The sequence below is a fragment of the Schistocerca americana genome, chromosome 4 (genome assembly GCF_021461395.2).
Source record: "Schistocerca americana isolate TAMUIC-IGC-003095 chromosome 4, iqSchAmer2.1, whole genome shotgun sequence".
Taxonomy (NCBI): Eukaryota; Metazoa; Arthropoda; class Insecta; order Orthoptera; family Acrididae; genus Schistocerca; species Schistocerca americana.
In genome coordinates this window covers 775,014,365-775,037,384 of record NC_060122.1, presented here as the reverse complement: position 1 = coordinate 775,037,384, position 23,020 = coordinate 775,014,365, and the positions used below count along the sequence as shown (strand labels likewise).

Here is a 23,020-nt window from a genome sequence, read left to right as displayed (position 1 = left end):
GAAAAAAATTATTATTTCTTGTATCGTAGCATAATAGCTGAAATTTAACACAGACTGTTACCCTCAACGTCAGCTACTCTCATTTAGCACATCCTTCCAAATGTTTTCAACTAGTGAAACATCATCTGCTACTGTGGCTAATGTAGTACTAGGGCTATAGGAAAGTTCTGGTAGATTTTAAATACTTCTGGATTAAAGGAGGCCACTCACATAAAAGAAGAAATGTTGAGTTAGGCAAAAAAAAAAAAAAAAAACCTTGCTAGCTTTCTCAAGCTAGAGTAAAACATGTCCATGCACGTGCCTATGCTCATGCACAGTGCCATTGTTGCATTTCGGCAGGTGGCCTAGGTTGTGGGGGGGGGGGGGGGGGGGGGGGGGTTAGAGGGAGAGAAGCAGGAGACAGGGAGAGGGATTGAGAATGAGTGGCTATTAACTTGGAAGGAGGCAGCCAGTTTGCCAGCTAGAAATGTGGGTAGGAGGGGTGACAGGTACAGGGGCTAGGTATGTGATACACAGCTCTTGGAGCCTGTGGGGAGTGTTGCATGTTGAAGGTGACATGGGTTCATGAATTAGGAGGGGGAGACAGGACAGGGGAAGGGGAAATGTTGGGTAGAGGGTGTGAAGACATTTTGGTTACTGTTGATTGAGGCCAGCAAGATTATGGGTGTGAAGAATGTGTTGTAAGAATAACTCCCATCTGAGTACTTCAGAGAAGCTGGTGGTGAAGGGAAGAATCCAGACAGCTCAGGTTGTGAAGCAGACATTGAAATAGAACATGTTATGCCCAGCTTCATGTTGTACCAGCATATGGTCAACTTTTTCTTAGCAACAGTTTGACAGTAGCCATTCATCCTGGTGGGCAATTGGTTGGTAGTCCTCTGACATAGAAGGCTTTGCAGTATTTGCAGCAGAGTTGGTATACACTGAGATCACAAAAGTCGTGGGATAACACCCAATATCACGTCGGACCTTCTTTTGCCTGTCATAGTGCAGCAGCTTGTGAGCACACTGGACTTACGTTCAGGACAGTGGTTCAAACCTGTGTCCGGCCATCCAGATTTAGGCTTTCTGTGATTTCCCTAAATTGCTCCCGGTAAAGGCCGGGATGGTACCTTTATTTCCTTCCCTATCCTTGACACAATCTGAACTTGTGCTCTGTCTCTAATGATCTTGATGTCAACGGGCTGTTAAATCCTATCTTCATTCCTTTTTTTGACATGGCACAGACCCAACAAGTCGTTGCAAGTTGCCTGCAGAAATATTGAGCTGTGCTGCCTCTGTAGCCACCCATAATTGTGAAAGTGTTGCCGGTGCAGGATTTTATGCACAAACTGACTTCTCATTTATGTCTCGTAAATGTTTGGTGGGATTCATGTTGGACAATCTGAGTGGCCAAATCATTTGCTCAAAGTGTACAAAATTTTCTTCAAGCCAATTGCGAACAGTTGTGACCCAGTGACATGGTGCACTGTCATCCATAAAAATTCCATTGTTGTCTGACTGCAAATGGTCTCCAAGTAGCTGAACAGAGGACCCAGTCATTCCATGTAAATGCAGCCAACACCATTATGGAGTCCCACCTTTGCACAGTGCCTTGTTGAAAACCTGGATCTCTGGTTTCATGGGGTCTGCACCACACTCGAACCCTGCCATCAGCTCATACCAACTGAAATCAGGACTCATCTGACCAGGTCACAGTTTGCCGGTCATCTTGTGTCCAACTGATACAATCATGAGCCCAGGAGAGGCACTGCAGGCAATGTCATGCCGTTAGCAAAGGCACTTGTGTCAGTCGTCTGCTGTCATAGCCCATAAATGCAAAATTTTGCCCCACTGTCCTAATGGATACATCTTATTTTTGCTGTTATTTCACCCAATGTTGCTTGTCTTTAGCACTGACATCTCTACTAAATGCCACTGATCTTGGTCGTTAAGTGAAGGGCGTTGGTCACTGCATTGTCTGTAGTCAGAGGTAATGTCTAAAATTTGGTATTTTTGGCACACTGTTGACACTGTGGAACTAGGAATATTGAATTCCATAATAATTTCTGAATTGGAATGTCTCGTGCCTCTAGCACCAACTACTATTTATGTTCAAAGTCTATTAATTCACGTCATGTGGCCATAATCATGTCGGAAACCTTTTCGCATGAATCAACTGAGTACAAAAGACAGCTCCGCCAATGCACTACCACTGCCCTTTCATATCTTGTATACGCAATACCACTGCCATCTGTAAATGTGCACATCACTATCCCATGACTTTTGTCACCTCACTGTATGACATGGCTGCTTTCACAGGGTGGGGGTGGGGTAAGCCTGTGACAGGACTGGAGTAGAAAATGCTGGATGGGTGATTGGGTGGATCTTGCACCTTGGTCTGCCACAGGGATATGATCTCTATGGCAAGAGGTTGGGAGTGGGAGTGGCATAGGGATGGACTGGGGTGTTGTGTATATTGGGTGAGTGACTGACTGCCACTTTAGGAGGGGTGGTATGGACCTTGGGTAGGATGTGTCTCATTTCAGAGCATGATGAGAGGTAATCAAAGGTGTGACAGAGGATATGGTTTGGCTGTTCCCGTTCAAGATGATACTGGGTGACGAGTGGGGTGCTCCTTTGCAAGAGTGGCTAGACTGTATAGGAGGAATTTTTCGGTGTGGAAGGGATGGCAGCTAGTTGTTTTGTGTGTGTGTGTGTGTGTGTGTGTGTGTGTGTGTGTGTGTGTGTGTGTGTGAGAGAGAGAGAGACAGAGAGAGAGAGAGAGAGAGAGAGATCTCTTACCATTAATTAATGCAACATGTCTCTGCTGATTTCTGCTGGTCCCCTGATTGCAGCAACTGATTGAGGTAATGTACTGGTTAAGACAATTGATCCTCATTTAGGAGAATAGAGTTCAAATTCCGATCTGAGCATCCTGATATAGGTTTCTGTGGTTTTCCACGATTTTTTTTTTTTTTCATGTGTTGCTTCTTTTAGCTCTGGCACTGATTTGTTAATGTTGAAAATACCAAGTTGCACTGTAGTTCAGCATCCATGTTAACCTGTAAATCCTCATATAACTGTGAGGTTAAGTCCAAAAAAAGTGTACACCACCTCCAGTAGGACCCCACTGTATTGTTCAGACCAATCTATGGCCTGAGCAGAGCTTTACCTTCACCTACAAGAAGACTTTGAACATATATTAATACTGAGAATTAATATGGAAGTCTGTTCAAAACTTATTATTTCTTTGCATAACTATTTAGTTGGTATTCATATCTGTATGAATAACACTTTTTATAATAGATTGCCATGTCGTGTTAAGGTAATGTGCATTACTAAAGTAGTTGGCTGAGGATTATCTGTTCATTGATGTGTTGGCAAAGTGCCAAATGCCAAGTAAATACCCAGTTTACCCAGTTACTTCCCTTATTATTATTATTTTGAAAGTGCACAAAAGTACTTACAACATCTCAACAGATTTCCACAGTAACAGGATATTCAAACCGTCCTTTAACTTTTTGGACAGGCTTTCTATGTTTTGAACGTAATTGAAGGTAAATGTAACCATCCTCTTACTGTAAGTCCAGCTTCTTTGCTGTAGCACTAAAAGTTTTGCAGAGGGAGGCTTTTTAGGTTTGTAGCCAATGAGTCATTCCTGGTATGATCGAACACTCAGCTGATCATTGATCAGCTCTGTACGAGCACGACACCTGTGCTGCTGGTATCGTGCAGCACTTCTGAATCTGATGCGATGTTCCGTTGCTTCTTTATCGTGTTACTGACTGTTGATCTAGAGTTTGCCCGTGAGCTGTGATTTCCTATTATTCATTTTTGCTCACCTTGTTATTTCTTCAGTCACCAATATCTCCCAATTAAACTTTGTTTTCTTTAACTTTCTGACAGAGATCACAGCTTCTTAATACATTTTTCATTTCTCTACTCAGATTTTTAAAATAATTAAACTTCGTCATATATTGGACGCATTTTTGTATACCAAAATATCCGTATCCTTTGTGTATGGGCCAAATCAAATCCTCTGCCATTGTTTTTGGTATACGTAACTTCCAGTGATATGACTTCTCATGCTGTCGCCAAGATAATGTATCCGCTTTTAAGAACCACTTCTTACTAACCTCCCTTTCTAAAATACCTTCTGTACATAGTTATATTACTTTTCCAAAATATTCACCTGTTCTCAGCTCAGCTTTTATTTTTCTAGCCGACATTCTTACCTCATTGATCATGTAACTTAAAGATAAAAGAATTACTCTAAATATAACACCAGGGCCTTATGTCTTAGCTCTTATGTTCATTCCCACAGGAAGTTGTGAAAGCACTTGTGGCACTAGGTGTTGTGAATCTTTCACATAGTTTAATTTTAACTCTTGTAAAAGAAAAAGAAAAATACATTAAAAACAGTAAAGGCAAATGAGCTGTATATGTTTCAGTCTCTGAAATTTTTGTTAACCCCAAACTATGGACAATAATTCTTTTTCAGTAGCTGTATAATTTAACTCGTGTTTCTTAAGACTTCTTGTGGCAAAAGCTATTGTACTTTATCCCATATTGGGATCCCATTGAAAGAATTCATATCCACATCCATATTCTGGTGCATTTGTTGCTAGTTTAAAGGGTTGGTGCATTTTAGGATGACTAAAAATTTTGGTTTCCAGTAGAGCCTGCTTAATATTGCTAAACACTTCCATTTCACCTTCATCCTAAACCCATGGGACCAGTGCTTTAAAAGCTTAAAGGGTCGTTGATCATCCATGGATTGATCTTTTAAAATCACCTCTAGAAGCCAGCTAACTTCGGCATCAAACATAACTGCTTTACATTTCGTGGGACTGGACGCTCTTTCATTGCCTGAATTCATTGCACAACAGGTTGTATCCCTTTCACTCCTATGTCATGCCCTAAGAACTTGTAATTCTTTTCTCTCAATTGGGCTTTCCATTGAGAAACGTGTGATCTTTGGTATCTACGTAACGCTTTTAGTGTTGTGGATGTGTATACATGTCCTGCTACGCTGTTCCCTAGGTGCTGTTGACATGTATACGTGCACTGCTTGGGTTTTTGCTGCAGTGCTGTGGACGTCTGTATGCGTACTGAACTGCCGACTTCTCACTGCTATAGTTGAGTTACTTCCATATCTCAATGAGTAAAAAAGCTTTGATTAGTTATCGTACAACACATGTGCCTCATTGCATGCCATTATTAAAAAAAACTCATTTCAATATTTTGAATTGTTTGAGATATGACGATTGATATATGACCATGATTCATGTCACACAAGGATGGGAATGGGCGCATCTGAAAGGAGCTCCATTTGATATAAAACCTAATAACTTGAGAAAGAAATGAGATGTTTTTCTTCTCCCTACTTTAAATAAAATTTTAATATGTTTTGTACATTTTATTTACTGTGACTAAAAGGAGTCTCACATGTTTTGGCCTTTATGTGATGGTTCCCTGTAGGGTTTGACCTCCATTTTTCAAAATTTTCCCAGAGAGCAAGCCAGTTGGGGAAGGGCATCATGCATTGAGATCTTTAGCCCACTTTCTCCTCGTCACATTGCAGTCCCGTCCATTCTCCCTCTCTTGGGCGAGGACACCTTCCTGGATGCATTTTCCACCATGCACTATGCAGTATCACCTTCTGTGCTGACGATGACCGTGGACTTCTTCGCACCTCGTATCCAGCAAGGTAGCCAGTCCGTTGTGGTGGGGCCGCAGTATACCCTGTTGGTTGTAGCCCCCTGACACCACAGGGATCACTCTGCTGATGCCTGCACCATTAACTCCCCATGTATGCCAAGGAGTAGATGCTCATCACCCGGGAGCATTGGGACTCCCGGCAATGGCTATCCTGCCAGGTGGCCTTTGCTGCGGCTAGGTGGGCCCGTGGGGAAGGCCCATGGTCGGAGTTGGTGGCATCAGGACGGATGACATGCCATGAAGCATAGTACATAATCCCTTGCTGGTGATCCGCTGCCAGCAATCTCTAAGTGGGCGAAAGCTACCTTCAACGCTAAGAAATATGACCCCAAGTCGTTCCCTTCCCCGGCCACACCATGGGAGGAACGCTAGGCTAAGGATGGCAGTGAAGGTTATTTGCCCCGGTACCTCGTATGTACAAGAGTTGGTGGGGAATCTTTCATGTCCATGAAGCCTCATTTTTTTGTGGAGCATTTGGAGGACAAGTTTGGGGAGGTGGAGGGCTCCAAAATGCGCTCTGGGTCAATTTTGGTAAAAACAGCATCCTCTGCTCTGTCACAGGCATTACTCACTTGTAGCAAGTTGGGGGGATGTTTCTGTTACCATAAGAGCTTAAATATGGTCCAGGGTATTATATTCCGACCGTCTTTCGCAGTCTGACGATGAGCTGTGCGTCAATTTAGAGCAGCAAGGTGTTGTTCATTGTGTCCGGCACGTCGAGGTCCGAGGGATAACCAGGTTGCCACCGGTGCCTTCATCTTGGCCTTCGGGGGTGACACATTGCCCGAGAAGGTCAAGGTGATGGTCTGCCGCTCAGATGTCAAGTCGTATATCCCTCCCTTGATGCAGTGCTGGAAGTTCGGCCATATGTCTTCCCACTGTACTTTCAGCCCCACATGTCGAGATTGTGGACGTCCATCACATCCCAATACTCCATATGCCCCACTTCCCTCTGTCAGTTGCGTAGAGCATCATTCACCTTGCTCGCCAGACTGCAGGATTTTACAGAAAGAGAGGAAAATCATGGAATATAAGACCCTGGACTGACTGACCTACACTGAGGCTAAGAGGAAATTTGAGCATCTACATCCTGTGGCTATGACCACCTCATACACCGCCGCTGCGAGAACAGTTGTCGCCCCAACAATTCCTCGAATTCCTGTTGCCTCTCAGAACCAGGAGGCTACACCTGCCCCCTTGATGATGGGGGTCACTTTCCTCCCTGTTGCTCCCACACCACCTACTTTGGGAGCAACACCCCCCCAACCATTGGGGATTTCAGTCCCTAATTCTGAGCCAGAGAAGCGTAAGGCTTCTTCGGCTCCTCTCACTAGGAAAGGGTCCCTTGGGTCACTCCCTTCCCAGGTTTCTGTTAGTGGGAAAGATGACACCTGCCAGTGGCTGAAGACCCCAAAAAGCAGCTGATCTTAGGGTTTCATGCTCATCCTTAGTCCCGGAGACTGATTCAATGAAGTCCTCCCAGCCAGGGAAACCCAAGGAACAGCGTGAGAAATTGAAAACGAAGACCCACAAGAACAAGAAACTTCTGGTAACACCCACACCACTGACACATACAAGCTCTGTGTCTGAGGATGGGGTGGAGATTCTGGCATCCGCTGAGGACCTGAATCTTGCCGGACCCTCTGACACAATGGATATAGACTGCTCAGGCAAAAAGTCGGTGGCAGCAGGTGACCCTGAGACATAGACTGCCTCATTGAGTGTTTCATGCCTTTCCAGTCTCATGATGATGTCATCCTCCAGTGGAATTGCAGCGGTTTTTTCCACTGCCTGGCTGAGCTATGGCAGCTATTAAGCTTTACACCTGCTTTCTGCATTGCCCTCCAGGAAACCTGGTTTCCGGCAATGCAGAACCCTACCCTCCGTGGCTATAAGGGATATTACAGGAACCGTAGCGACTATAATAGTGTGTCAGGTGGAGTTTGCGTTTATGAAGCTGTGGCTGTCATAATACGGACAACGCAGGAAATAACTGTCTGCAATGTATACTGTTCTTCACAAGCGACTATTAATCAAATTGCTTGCATATGGAGTATCGTCTCAGTTGTGTGACTGGATTCGTGATTTCCTCTCAGAGAGGTCACAGTTCATAGTGATTTATGGTACATCATCGAGTAGAACAGAAGTGATATCTGGCGTTCCACAAGGTAGTATCATAGGCCCTCTGCTGTTCCTGATTTATATAAATGATCTAGGTGATAATCTGAGCAGCCCCCTTAAATTGTTTGCAGATGATGCTGTAATTTACCGGCTAGTAAAATCATCAGACGATCAATTCCAATTGCAAAATGATCTAGAGAGATTTTCTGTATGGTGCGAAAAGTGGCAATTGGCACTAAACAAAGAAAAAGGCGAGGTCATCCACATGCATACTAAAAGAAATCTGATAAATTTTGGGTATACGTTGAATTGCACAAATCTGAGGGCTGTCAATACGGCTAAATACCTAGGAATTAAAATTATGATCAACTTGAACTGAGAAGACCACATAGATAATATTGTGGGAAAGGCGAGACAAAGACTGCGCTTTGTTGGCAGAACACTTAGAAGATGCAACAAACCCACTAAAGAGACAGCCTACATTACACTTGTCCATCCTCTGCTGGAATATTGCTGCGCGGTATGGGTTCCTTACCAGGTAGGATTGATGGAGGACATTGAAAAAGTGCAAAGAAGGGCAGCTTGTTTCGTGTTATCGCGCAATGGTGGTGAGAGTGTCACTGATATGATATGCGAGTTGGGGTGGCAGTCACTGAAACAAAGGTGGTTTTCTTTGCAGAGAGATCTATTTATGAAATTTCAATCACCAACTTTCTCTTCCAAATGTGAAAATATTTTGTTGACACCCGCCTAAGTAGGAAGAAATGATGATCATAATAAAATAAGAGAAATCAGAGCTCGAACCGAAAGATTTAGGTGTTCCTTTTTCCCACGCGCCATTAGAGAGTGGATTGGTAGAGAAGTAGTGTGAAAATGGTTCGATGAACCCTCTGCCAGGCACTTAAGTGTGAATTGCAGAGTAACCATGTATATGTAGATGTACATATCTTCCTCCAGATGATGCACTGATTGATCAACTCCCTAAATCTTTCCTACTTCTGGGAGATTTTAATGCCCATAACCCCTTGTGGGGTGACACCATGCTTCCTGGCCGAGGCAGAGATGTTGAAACTTTACTGTCTCAGTTCGACCTCTGCCTCTTAAATACTGGGGCTGCCACACATTTGATTGTGGCTCGAGGTAGTTACTCAGCCAATGACTTCTCCCATCTATCTGGAGAGCACATGATGACTTGTGTGGTAGTGACCACTTCCCCATCTTCCTGTCACTGCCCTGGCACCAGGCCCACGGATGCATGCCCAGATGGGCTTTAAACGAGGCATACTGGGAAGCCTTCACCTCTGCTGTCACTACTGAATTTCCCCCACATGGTGCCATTGATGTTATCATTGAGCGGGTCATTAAAACAATCGTTTGTGTGGTGGAAAACGCGATCCCTCGTTCTTTAGGGTGCCCCCGGTGAAAGACAGTCCCTTGGTGGTCGTTGGAAGTCGCTGAGGCAATTAAGGAGCATCAGCGAGCTCTATAGCAACATAAGCGGCACCCTTCCCTTGAGCATCTGGTAGCCTTTAAGCAGCTCCGTGCCTGTGTACCCCATCTTATAAAACAACTGAAACGGGGGTGTTTGTGGGAGATACGTGTTGACCATTTGGTGCCATACGTCACCTTCCCAAGTCTGGACGAAGATCAGACATCTTTTTGGGTACTAGACCCCAACAGGTGTCCCTGGCGTTATCATCAATGGCGTGCTATGTACCAACACAAACGTGATTGCCAAGCACTTCACTGAGCACTATGCTCAAGCCTCTGCATCGGAGAACTACCTCCCAGCATTTCGCACCCTCACACGGCGGATAGAAAGTCCTCTCATTCACTACACGCCACAGTGAACCCTGTAATGCCCCATTTACGGAGTGGGAGCTCCTCGGCACACTTGGACATTGCTCCTGGGCCGTATCGGATCCACAGTCAGGTGATTAAACATCTCTCGTCTGACTACAAGTGCCATCTTCTTGTCATCTTCAACCGGATCTGGTGCGATGGCATATTTCCATCGCACTGGCAGGAGAGCAACATCATTCCGGTGCTCAAACCAGTAAAAACCTGTTTGATTTGGATAGCTATAGGCACATCAGCCATACTAACATTGTTTGTAAGCTGCTGGAACGGATGGTGTGTTGGGGGTTGGGTTGGGTTGGGTTGGGTCCTGGAGGCACGTGGCCTACTGGCTCCATGTCAGGGCGGCTTCCGCCAGGGGCGCTCCACCACTGATAATCTTGTGCCCCTCGAGTCTGCCATCCAAACAGCCTTTTCCAGATGCCAACACCTTGTTGCTATCTTTTTTTATCTACACCAATCATATGACACCACCTGGCAACATCATATCCTTGCCACATTATACGGGCGGGGTCTCCGAGGCCCGCTCCCGATTTTTATCCAGAATTTCCTGTCGCACTGTACTTTCCGTGTCCAAGTTGATGCATCCCATAGTTCCCCCCCCCCCATATCCAGGAGAAGGGGGTCCCGCAGGGCTCTGTATTGAGTGTATCACTATTTTTAGTGGCCATTAATGGTCTAGCAGCAGCTGTAGGGCCGTCCATCTTACTCTCTCTGTATGCAGACGATTTCTGCATTTCGCACTGCTCCACCAGTACTGTGTTGTTGGGAGGCACCTACAGGGAGCCATCCACATGGCGCAATCATGGGTTCTCACCCACGGCTTCCAGTTTTCGGTCACAAAGTCGTATGTCATGCACTTCGGTCGTTGTCGTACCGTTCATCCGGACCTGGAACTTTACCTTCATGATGATCCACTCACTGTAGTGGAGACACATCGATTCTTAGGACTTGTTTTCGACGCCTGATTGACTTGGCTACTTCACCTTCGTCACCTTAAGCGGAAGTGCTGGCAGCACCTCAGTGCCCTTCGCTGCCTGAGCAACACCAACTGGGGTGCAGATCGCTCTACTCTGCTGCAGCTCTAGAAAGCCCTTGTTCAAACCTGCCTTGACTATGGGAGTCCGGTTGATAGTTCGGCAACCCCCTCAGCGTTGCATGTAGACCCAGTGCACCACTGTGCACTGTGGTGTTCACCTCGCGACAGGAGCTTTTAGAACAAGTCTGGTGACCAGTGTCCTGGTGGAGGCTGGAGTCCCTCTCCATTGCAGATCCGACGTGCACAACTGCTCGCCTGTTACATTGTACACATTCGTAGTTCTCCTGAGCATCCAAATTACCATCTCCTTTTTTCACCTGTGTCAGTTCATCTCCTGCATTGGCAGCCCAGGTCAGGGCTATCGATTGCAGTTCATGTGCGAACCCTTCTGTCTGAATTGGAGTCCTTCCCTTTACCACCTCCTCTCCAGGTCTGTCCACATACATCTCCATGGTGTACACCTAGGTCACAGATTCATCTGGACCTTTCACATGACCCCAAGGACTCAGTTACTCCTGCCTCTCTCTGCTATCACATGCTCTCGATTCTTGACGTGTTCCGGGGCTCTGAAGTGGTTTACACCGACGGCTCAATGGCTGATGGTCATGTTGGCTTCGCCTATGTCCACAGAGGCCATTTAGAGCAGCATTCCTTGCTCGATGGCTGCAGTGTATTCACTGCAGAGCTGGTGGCCATCTCTTGCACACTTCAGTATATCCGTCCATGCCCCAGGGAATCTGTGTACTGACCCTTGAGCAGCCTACAAGCTATCGACCAGTGCTACCATCGCCATCCTTTGGTAGCATCCTGCCCTGGACCAGTCCCATCGTTCAGCGGTGTTTGTATGGACCCCAGGACATGTCGGCATCCCAGGCAACGAACTTGCCAACAGGCTGGCCAAACAGGCAACGCGGAAACCGCTTCTGGAGAGGGCATCTCTGAACCTGACCAGCGTTCTGTATTATGCCGTAGGGTTTTTCGGCTTTGGGAGACGGAATGGCATAACAGTACACACAACAAACTCCGTGTCATTAAGGAGAGTACGAAAGTGTGGAAGACTTCCATGCGAGCTTCTTGCAGGGAATCAGTTGTCCTCTGCTGGCTCCGCATTGGCCACACTTGGGCAACCCACGGTTACCTCCTGCGCCATGAAGGCCCGCCTGAGTGTCGGTGCGGCGCCCAGTTGACAGGGGCCCATATTCTGGTGCACTGTCCCACTTTGACTGCACAGCGACAAAATCTTGGGTTACTGGACTCTTTGCCGCTAATTTCATCTGACAACGCCTCATCGACTGATTTAGTTTTACGTTTTATTCATGAGAGTGGGTTTTATCATTTGATCTAAGTTTTAGCGTATGTCTTTTGTCCCTCTGTGTCCTCCACCCTAGTGCTTCTAGGGTGGAGGTTTTAATATGTTGCAGAGTGGCTGGCTTCTCCTTTTTTATTCTCATGGTCAGCCAGCCATGGTAATCTGCTGCATTGTTTTAATCTCTTCATCCCATTTCTTGTGTTTCTGTGGTTTTCTTGTCCCCTTTTGTCCATTTACACGTTACTTGCCCGTCATCGTTCTTGTGATTTTTCCTTTCATTCCATTTTGAGTTGGCAGTCTCGTTTGTTTTATTCTCACACTTATGGCATTATTTTATTCGCAACAAGGGACTGATGATCTCATCGTTTGGTCCCTTTCCTCCTCTTTTAAACCAACCAACCAACCATTTTTTCCTCTGTAAACTCTTTAAAACTTTGTGCAATGTTTTACTTGATGTGATGCAGTGCAGTTAAGTATGATGGATAATGCAAGAAATTCAGTTTTTTATTCAGTGAAGATATCGGACTGTAAGATGTGCAGAAATCAAATTTTTTCACCTAATAGTTTTCGAAAAATCAGGTGATATGAGGTCTGTTCAAAAAATTCCTGAACTTTGTCCACAAAATTTTTCTACACTTACCTTTTACACAGTGATTTCGGTTTTTGTGCAATAGTCATGCACCAACAGGGGCGAATGTGCAGGTGCTTTATTGTGATATAAGAGCCACAAATTGTCTCACCACATTTCAGGCCATTACCTTCTTACATGTCCTGATAGTACCATTGATTAACAGTTTGTCCATGTGGCACAAATTCCTGATGAACTAATCCTTCGAAGTCAGAGAAAACTGTCAGCATGGCTTTGAAATTTGACCTGACCTGATAAGCTATTTGTGGTCTCTGAGAATCTTTTCTGACCCATTGTGAAGATTGAACCGTGGTCTCAACTTCATAACCATAGATCCACGTCTCATCATCAGTTATGATTCTCCTAAGGAACATCTCATTCTCATTTGCATGATCCGAAAGCTCCTCACAGATTGCGAGGCGAAGGTCTTTCTGGTCTTGACTCATGAGCTGTGGGATGAACTTGGCAGCCACATGATGCATTCCAAGATGCTGTGTCAGGATTTTATGACATGATCCAACTGAAAAGTTACATTCTTCTGCACTCATCAACATAGGCTTCCTGCTTCATTTGGTGTGTGTCTGTAATTGTTTTCTTGAGTTTCATGCAAAATTTAATGCACATGCATTGCTCCTCTAACTCTGCCATCTCGAGATTTGCAAACTGCACTGAACAATAACTAAAGACCTAAAACAATGAAACTTCCGGCAGCTACACATTAAACATAGGTGTATGCAGGGATGCCAACCACATTTCACTCCAACATACCTTTGGCACAAAATTACTAATGTACCGGAATTTTTTGAACAGACCTCACAAGTATTTCAGATCTTCTGGAATCCCATCTCTCAGCACAGGCATCAGCTGTGGTGAGAAGTACAGCCTTAGCTAAAGCTGCCCTCATCATAGAATGTAAAGGGCATGTCTGTAGTAGTGGAAGGGTTAAATAACCAGAATTGGTAATGATCCAGAAGTACTTTAATATTAAAAATAGCATTGCAACACTAACTTAAAAGTTGTGGGGAAATAAATCTTGTCTCAGATGCACAACTTAAACAGAAATATCAAATCAGCATGGAATATTGTTAAAGTAGAGGGGAAAAAATGCATTGAATATGTCCCTGTTTCTATCAGAGACAGAGACTTATAAAAGATGCATGTGATATTGCAATGGGTAATGCTCTTAGTCATTATTAACTCATGTTATTTTCTCTAGCAGATTAAAATACACCATTGTTAGGCCTTTCCACAACATTGTTTATGTCACAATGGCCAATTCTAAGTCTCTGAAGATGTAATGTACTGGTGTTACTTCATTCATTACATTCTGAATTTCAATACCGCTATTCTATTGGGGCAGCTAATCAAATAGCTGAGTACATAATATGTGAAACAAATACTAACAAAGAGATAGAGGGGCTGGCCAGTACTTACCTCAGCTCAGTACAGCCGATAGATACACATAAAACATAACTGAAAATTTACATTCCTAGCTTTCGGAACTTTGTTCCTTCATCAGGGAGGAGAGAGGGGAAAAAAGGGAAGAAGGGAAAGTGGATTCAGTTACTCACAACCCAGGTTATGAAGCAACAGGGAAAGGTAAACAGGGAGGGTAGCAAGGATGGAGGCATGGTTGTCAGAGGGAAGCCAAAGATATTCTACTGTAAGTACTGTGCCAGCTTCAAACCAAAGAGGATGCATACAGAAGTAAAGAGGTATGTAGTATAAAGATAAACACAACTATGTAGGATGAAAAGATGCGTGAATGGCTAAAGAGGAAAGGGAAAGAGGAGAAGACTGAAGATTGAATGGGAGTGAGGTTGTTTAACGTAGGTTCAGTCCAGGGGGATGGCGGGATGAAAGGATGTGTTGGAGTGCAAGTTCCCATCTCCGCAGTTCAGAGGGACTGGTGTTGGGTGGGAGAAGCCAAATGGCACATACGGTGTAGCAGGTTCCTAGGTCCCTAGAATTATGCTGGAGGGCATGCTCCGCTACTGGGTATTGGGCATCTCCTAGGCGGACAGTTCGTCTGTGTCCGTTCATGCGCTCAGCCAGTTTGGTTGTTGTCATGCCGATGTAAAAGGCTGTGCAGTGCAGGCATGTCAGTTGATAAATGACATGTGTAGTTTCACACGTAGCCCTGCCTTAAATTGTGTATGTTTTACCAGTAGCGGGGCTGGAGTAGGTGGTTGTGGGCGGATGCATGGGGCAGGTTTTGCAGCGGGGTCGGTTACAGGGGTAGGAACCGCTGGGTAGAGAAGGTAGTCTGGGAATATTGTAGGGTTTAACAAGGATGTTACGGAGGTTAGGGGGGCGACGAAAGGCAACTCTGGGTGGTGTGGGGAGAATTTTGTCAAGGGATGATCTCATTTCAGGGGTTGACTTGAGAAAGTCATATCCCTGGCGGAGTAATTTGTTGATGTTTTCGAGGCCAGGATAATATTGGGTGACAAGGGGGATACTTCGGTGTGGTCTGGGGGTAGGAACATTGTTGTTGGACGGGGAGGAATGTATTGCTCGGGAAATCTGTTTGTGGACAAGGTCTGCAGGATAGTTGCGGGAGAGGAAAGCACTGGTCAGGTTATTGGTGTAGTTGTTGAGGGATTCGTCACTGGAGCAGATACGTTTGCCACGAATACCTAGGCTGTAGGGAAGGGAGCGTTTGATGTGGAAAGGATGGCAGCTATCAAAGTGAAGGTACTGTTGTTTGTTTGTGGGTTTGATATGGACATAGGTGTGGATGTGAGCTTCAACAAGATGAAGGTCAACATCCAGGAAGGTGGCTTGGGTTTTGGAGAAGGACCAGGTGAAATTCAGATTCGAAAAGGAGTTGAGGTTATGGAGGAAATTAAGGAGTGTTTCTTCACCATGAGTCCAGACCACAAAAATGTCATCTATAAACCTATACCAGGCCAGGGGAAGCAGCTGTTGGGTCTTCAGGAAAGCCTCCTCCATGCGGCCCATGAAGAGGTTGGCATAGGAGGGAGCCATCCTGGTTCCCATGGCCGTTCCCCTGATTTGTTTGTAGGTCTGGCCTTCAAAAGTGAAGTAATTATGGGTGAGGATGAAGTTGGTAAGTGTGATAAGGAACGAGGTTTTTGGAAGATCTTCGGGTGGGCGTTGGGAGAGGTAGTGCTCAAGGGCAGAGAGACCATGGGTATGTGGGATGTTTGTGTAAAGGGATGTAGCATCTATGGTGACAAGAAAGGTTTCTGGCGGGAGAGGAGTGGGAACCGCCTGAAACCTTTCTTGTCACCATAGATGCTACATCCCTTTACACAAACATCCCACATACCCATGGTCTCTCTGCCCTTGAGCACTACCTCTCCCAACGCCCACCCGAAGATCTTCCAAAAACCTCGTTCCTTATCACACTTACCAACTTCATCCTCACCCATAATTACTTCACTTTTGAAGGCCAGACCTACAAACAAATCAGGGGAACGGCCATGGGAACCAGGATGGCTCCCTCCTATGCCAACCTCTTCATGGGCTGCATGGAGGAGGCTTTCCTGAAGACCCAACAGCTGCTTCCCCTGGCCTGGTATAGGTTTATAGATGACATCTTTGTGGTCTGGACTCATGGTGAAGAAACACTCCTTAATTTCCTCCATAACCTCAACTCCTTTTCGAATCTGAATTTCACCTGGTCCTTCTCCAAAACCCAAGCCACCTTCCTGGATGTTGACCTTCATCTTGTTGAAGCTCACATCCACACCTATGTCCATATCAAACCCACAAACAAACAACAGTACCTTCACTTTGATAGCTGCCATCCTTTCCACATCAAACGCTCCCTTCCCTACAGCCTAGGTATTCGTGGCAAACGTATCTGCTCCAGTGACGAATCCCTCAACAACTACACCAATAACCTGACCAGTGCTTTCCTCTCCCGCAACTATCCTGCAGACCTTGTCCACAAACAGATTTCCCGAGCAATACATTCCTCCCCGTCCAACAACAATGTTCCTACCCCCAGACCACACCGAAGTATCCCCCTTGTCACCCAATATTATCCTGGCCTCGAAAACATCAACAAATTACTCCGCCAGGGATATGACTTTCTCAAGTCAACCCCTGAAATGAGATCATCCCTTGACAAAATTCTCCCCACACCACCCAGAGTTGCCTTTCGTCGCCCCCCTAACCTCCGTAACATCCTTGTTAAACCCTACAATATTCCCAGACTACCTTCTCTACCCAGCGGTTCCTACCCCTGTAACCGACCCCGCTGCAAAACCTGCCCCATGCATCCGCCCACAACCACCTACTCCAGCCCCGCTACTGGTAAAACATACACAATTCAAGGCAGGGCTACGTGTGAAACTACACATGTCATTTATCAACTGACATGCCTGCACTGCACAGCCTTTTACATCGGCATGACAACAACCAAACTGGCTGAGCGCATGAACGGACACAGACGAACTGTCCGCCTAGGAGATGCCCAATACCCAGTAGCGGAGCATGCCCTCCAGCATAATTCTAGGGACCTAGGAACCTGCTACACCGTATGTGCCATTTGGCTTCTCCCACCCAACACCAGTCCCTCTGAACTGCGGAGATGGGAACTTGCACTCCAACACATCCTTTCATCCCGCCATCCCCCTGGACTGAACCTACGTTAAACAACCTCACTCCCATTCAATCTTCAGTCTTCTCCTCTTTCCCTTTCCTCTTTAGCCATTCACGCATCTTTTCATCCTACATAGTTGTGTTTATCTTTATACTACATACCTCTTTACTTCTGTATGCATCCTCTTTGGTTTGAAGCTGGCACAGTACTTACAGTAGAATATCTTTGGCTTCCCTCTGACAACCATGCCTCCATCCTTGCTACCCTCCCTGTTTACCTTTCCCTGTTGCTTCATAACCTGGGTTGTGAGTAACTGAATCCACTTTCCCTTCTTCCCTTTTTTCCCCTCTCTCCTCCCTGATGAAGGAACAAAGTTCCGAAAGCTAGGAATGTAAATTTTCAGTTATGTTTTATGTGTATCTATCGGCTGTACTGAGCTGAGGTAAGTACTGGCCAGCCCCTCTATCTCTTTGTTAGTATTTGTTTCACATCTTATATGAGATTTTCCATTAATCATTTTGAGTACATAATATAATTCTTAAATGTAATCATCAGTTGTGATCCGCTGCTAACTTACCTTTGGTGTCAAAGTAGTTCAGACATCACATTCTATTAGGTAATTTGTGTTTTTACAGAATATATGATTTAGCTCTTGCATGGTTTGCATCATTTTTTAAGAATTGCTATGCACAAATTTACACTTAGTTGTTAAAATGAATCAAAAGGGCTACCACACCATCTGCATGGCAAAAATTTTAATGGACAGTGCACAGAATTTGATTATGGGTCCAGTAATGTTCTTGTTTCATGTTAATGACATACCATTTCATTTGAAACGGGAGGTAGAATGAATGATTTTGATGCACTATAGTGAGAGCAAGGAAGCATCAACAGAGAAACCAGTAAATTGATTTTTTTTTTAATTTATTAAACTTCAAGCTTCAAGAAATGCGGTTCCAGTGTCATATTGTTAAAAAACATTGATGCTGTGCAGGTTGCAGTATTAAGGCATCCTCAGCATTCAGTGTGAATAGCAGCCTTGTCATTGGAACTCTGACTTCGGAGTCTGCAAAGGATACTCCATAGCTTTCAGTTTCATCCTTGATTGTTCAAGAACTTAAACTTAATGTTCCTATACAATTTTTTGGAAACCTGGTGGATAAAATCAATAGGATGCTAATTTAATAGAAAATTTTTGGGTGTCACAAACAGATTTGGCTGTGCTTCACTAGCCCAGTACACAGTGCTAAAGTTACTGTAGGGTGTGCAGTGCTGTGCCATGGGGTAATAGGCACTTACTTTGAAGATGGAGGATGCACTGCTGTCAGATTGACATGTCAGTGTCATTTAAACATGATGCGGAGATTTTCGGCTCAAAGGCTTCATTCTATTTCAAATCCTGACATTTAGCAAATTTGGTTTCAACAGTATGGACTCATCTCACACACTGCCCAACTGTCCATGGCTGCAATGAAACGTGTGTTTGGGGATTGAATAATTTCAAGGAGACCGGACATCACTTGTCTGCCATGATCTCCAGATGTGTGCACCAAATTAGACCAATGAATTATGCTCAGCTCGAATTCAGATTGAAGAAAACATTGACAAAATCCCAGAGAACACATTGCGCCACACTGTGCAAAATTTGCAGTATCAACTTACTGAATGTATATGGCAAAATGGACAGCATTTAAATGAAGTAATTTTTAAAATGTGATGCCTAATGAAATTTCCACTTTTGTAGAAAACGCATTTCACCATCAAATAAAGTTTTGTAAGTTTTCTTCCTTTTTTTTTTTTTTTTGTAATAATTTAAAATTTCCTGTTTCTCTGTGCTACCCTACATTTTGTGGTAACTTCTCATACGTATTCATTGCACAAAAGAGTAATTAGAATTATATATCAGTAAGGTAATGGAAAGTCCTGGTAGAATATAAATGATTTAGGAGTTAAGGTAATGACTCACCTAGCAGCAGAGGTGTTAAGTCATTGATAGGCACATAAACAAGCTGAAAACTTGGCTAGCTTTCAGACGAATCCTTCCTCAAGCTAGAGTACACAATATACAAACAAACAAGTGCATAAAATCATGTGGCTGCATTGTGCTAGCTGCAGTTCTTTAGCTTGCCTGGAGTGGGAAGTTGTGTTGGGTGGTGTGGATGAGGGGCAGGAGGGAGGTGGAGGCAAGGAGTGGGAGGAATAGTTTGGATAGAATGACTGAGGGTTTGAAGGGAGATAGCAGATATATAGGAGGAAAAGGTCACCATATTGGTCAGCTCGTGCAGCATGTGACGATGAGGAGGAGGAGGAGGAGGAGGAAAACTGGGTTGTGGGGCGGTGACAGAACAGAGAAACGAGAGACAGTGGGTCTGATTTATGGTCATACTCGCATGAAATGCTGTGCTGAAATTGCAGTTGAACAGGTATAAGTCATGACTGCTTTGACAGATGCCCTCTGATGGGATAAGACATGGAAATGATTGCACTGGAGTAGGATGTGCTGGACTGATGTGTCAAACATTTACAACAGTGTATGGCCCATGTGGCAAGGGGTTGGAAGTGGTGTGCCATAAGGATGGATCAGTATATTGCAGAAGTTGGGTGAGAAGTAGAATATAACTTTGGCCCATCTCTGAATCTCTCTCCTGAATTTGCCTCCCTCCTCCTCTCTCTGCATACCCATCACCTGCATCAGGTTTGGCCAAACAGCACTCCAGCCATGCTCTTGCATAACACTCTGAGCAGAGTGGCAAGTGGGGTGAGGAGGAAGAGGAAAATGTGTGCTACAACTGGACGCTGCTATAGCTATACAGTTGCCTTGTCAGACACCAAGCAGTTTGCTGCCCGTACTACTAGCATTAAATTAGATTTATGTTCTGCGTTAGTACTATTATGGTGCCTATGCCCTTGTCCAGAAAAAGGAAAGTGGAGAAGCCACTCGTTCAATGCCAAATGGGAATTGCTTATTTTTCATATCTGTTAAAGACCAAGCAAAGGGCTTCACATGCCATCACATATTATTAATGGAAAAAATATTTATTGGAATGTCATTACACCAGCCACAAAGACGATATGATGGACTTGTTTTCTGACGAATAACAGTAAATGTTCGCTGAAATGAAGGTAGACATTAGGGAATAAAACTAAGTTCAGGGTAAGAAGAATGATGACAAAATCTTTTGTTTGAATTCATTAAGTGTATTGATGCAAGAGGAGAATCGTTTGGTAACACCTGTAGCAGACAGATTACACTATCTAACAAAAATTAAGCCTGTGAAAAAATCAGCTTAAAGTTGATGACATGAAACATTTCCCATAACTCAAGGCATTCATTTGCACAACTAAAGATGGATTTAAGTTTATTCGTCAGACCGATTTTTGCTTTTGCGGCTAATGTACCTCCTTATTTCAAACTTGAGCCGATACACAGTGAAGCATCCAGCGCAGCAACTGCTTGTTTGTCCAATCCAGAACTTGGCAACACTTTTATAGACTGTAATCCCAAGAGCAATATCTTTGGCTACACAGACATCCGGCTAAAGTTATTTCAATGTTTGGTTCAACAGTGTGTGTGAAAATTTTTTCCTTCTCATATTAAACTGATAGTCTTACAAATGTTCAGTTTTAACAGACTTTAATCTATGCAAGCTTATAAAAATATATCTAAAAACAAAGATGATGTGACTTACCAAATGAAAGTGCTGGCAGGTCGATAGACACACAAACAAACACAAACATACACACAAAATTCAAGCTTTCGCAACCAACGGTTGCTTCATCAGGAAAGAGGGGAGGAGAGGGAAAGACGAAAGGATGTGGGTTTTAAGGGAGAGGGTAAGGAGTCATTCCAATCCCAGGAGCGGAAAGACTTGCCTTAGGGGGGAAAAAAGGACAGGTATACACTCGCGCACACACACACATATCCATCCGCACATACACAGACACAAGCAGACATTTGTAAGTTGGCCTTTACAAATGTCTGCTTGTGTCTGTGTATGTGCAGATGGATATGTGTGTGTGTGTGTGTGTGTGTGTGTGTGTGTGTGTGTAAATACAGGGAGTGAAGAGCTGTTTACAATTTGTACAGAAACCAGATGGCAGCTCTAAGAGTCGAGGGGCATGAAAGGGAAGCAGTGGTTGGGAAAGGAGTGAGACAGGGTTGTAGCCTATCACTGATGTTAATCAGTCTGTATATTGAGCAGGCAGTAAAGGAAAGAAAAGAAAAATTTGGCTTAGGAAGTAAAGTTCAGGGAGAAGAAATAAAAACTTTGAGGTTTGCTGATGACATTGTCATTCTGTCAGACAAAACTAAGGGCTTGGAAGAACAGTTGAACAGAATGGACAGTATCTTGAAAGGAGGATATAAGATGAACATCAAATAAAGCAAAATGAGGGTAATGGAATGTAGTCAAATTAAATCAGGTGATGCTGAGGGAATTAGATTAGGAAGTGAGAGACTTAAAGTAGTAAATGAGTTTTGCTGTTAAGGAAGCAAAATAGCTGATGGTGGTCGAAGTAGTGAGGGTATAAAATGCAGACTGGCAAAGGCAAGAAAAACATTTCTGAAGAAGAGAAATTTCTTAACATCGAGTATAGATTTAAGTATCAGGAAGTCCTTTCTGAAAGTGTTTGTATGGAGTGTAGCCATGTATTGAAATGAAACATGGACAGTAAAGAGAAGAGAATAGAAGCTTTTGAAATGTGGTGCTACAGAAGAACACTGAAGATTAGATGAGTAGATCACATAACTAATGAGAAGGTACTGAATAGAATTGGTGAGAAGGGGAATTTGTCAGACAACTAGACTAAAAAAAGGGCTCGGTTGGTAGGGCACATTCTGAGGCATCAAAGGATCATCAGTTAAGTACTTGAGGGAAGCTTGGGGGTTAAAAATTGTAGAGGGAGATAAAGAGATGAATACATTAAGCAGATTACGAGGGGTGTAGGTTGCAGTAGTTACTCGGAGATGGAGAGCCATGCACAGGATAGAGTAGCAACAACAACATTCTAACCACAAACATAATAAGGTATCTTGAACAGAATGACTCCTACCAAAATGTCCTCAAACCAGTCACAAATTTCACTTTGTATCCAGTTTGATTGTAGCTGTGGTACTGAGTCAGACGCTTTTTGGAAATCAAGAAATATTGCATCTACCTGACTGCCTCTATCCAAAACTTTCAGTATGTCATGTAAGAAAATTGCCACTTGGGTTTCACATGACTGATGTTTTCAGAAGCCATGCTGGTTTGCATAACCAGACTGGCATAACCAGCATGGCTTCTGAAAACATCAGTCATGTGAAACCCAAGTGGCAATTTTCTTACATGACATACTGAAAGTTTTGGATAGAGGCAGTCAGGTAGATGCAATATTTCTTGATTTCCAAAAAGCGTCTGACTCAGTACCACAGCTACAATCAAACTGGATACAAAGTGAAATTTGTGACTGGTTTGAGGACATTTTGGTAGGGAGGATGCAGTGTGTTATCTTGGATGTTGAGTCATTGTCAGATATAGAAGTAATTTCCGGTGTGCCCCAGGGAAGTGTGATGGGACTGTCATTCACGTTTTGTGTCAATGATCTCGCAGACAATATTAATACTAACTTCAGATTTTTTGAAGATTATGCAGTTACCTGTAATGAAGTACTGCGTGGAAGAAGCAGCATAAGTATTCATTCCGATCTTAAGATTTCGACATTGTGTCGGGATTGACAACTTGCTCTAAATGTTTAGAAATGTAAAATTGTGCACTTCACAACGCAAAAACTGTAATATCCTCTAAC

The 23,020-nt window shown here is 44.1% G+C and overlaps 1 protein-coding gene across 1 annotated transcript in view; it reads left to right on the top strand.

Moving 5' to 3' along the window:
• Nucleotides 1-23,020, top strand: part of LOC124612306 — a 209,069-nt gene that overhangs the window by 129,945 nt on the left and 56,104 nt on the right. The gene's annotated exons all lie outside the window — the stretch shown is intronic.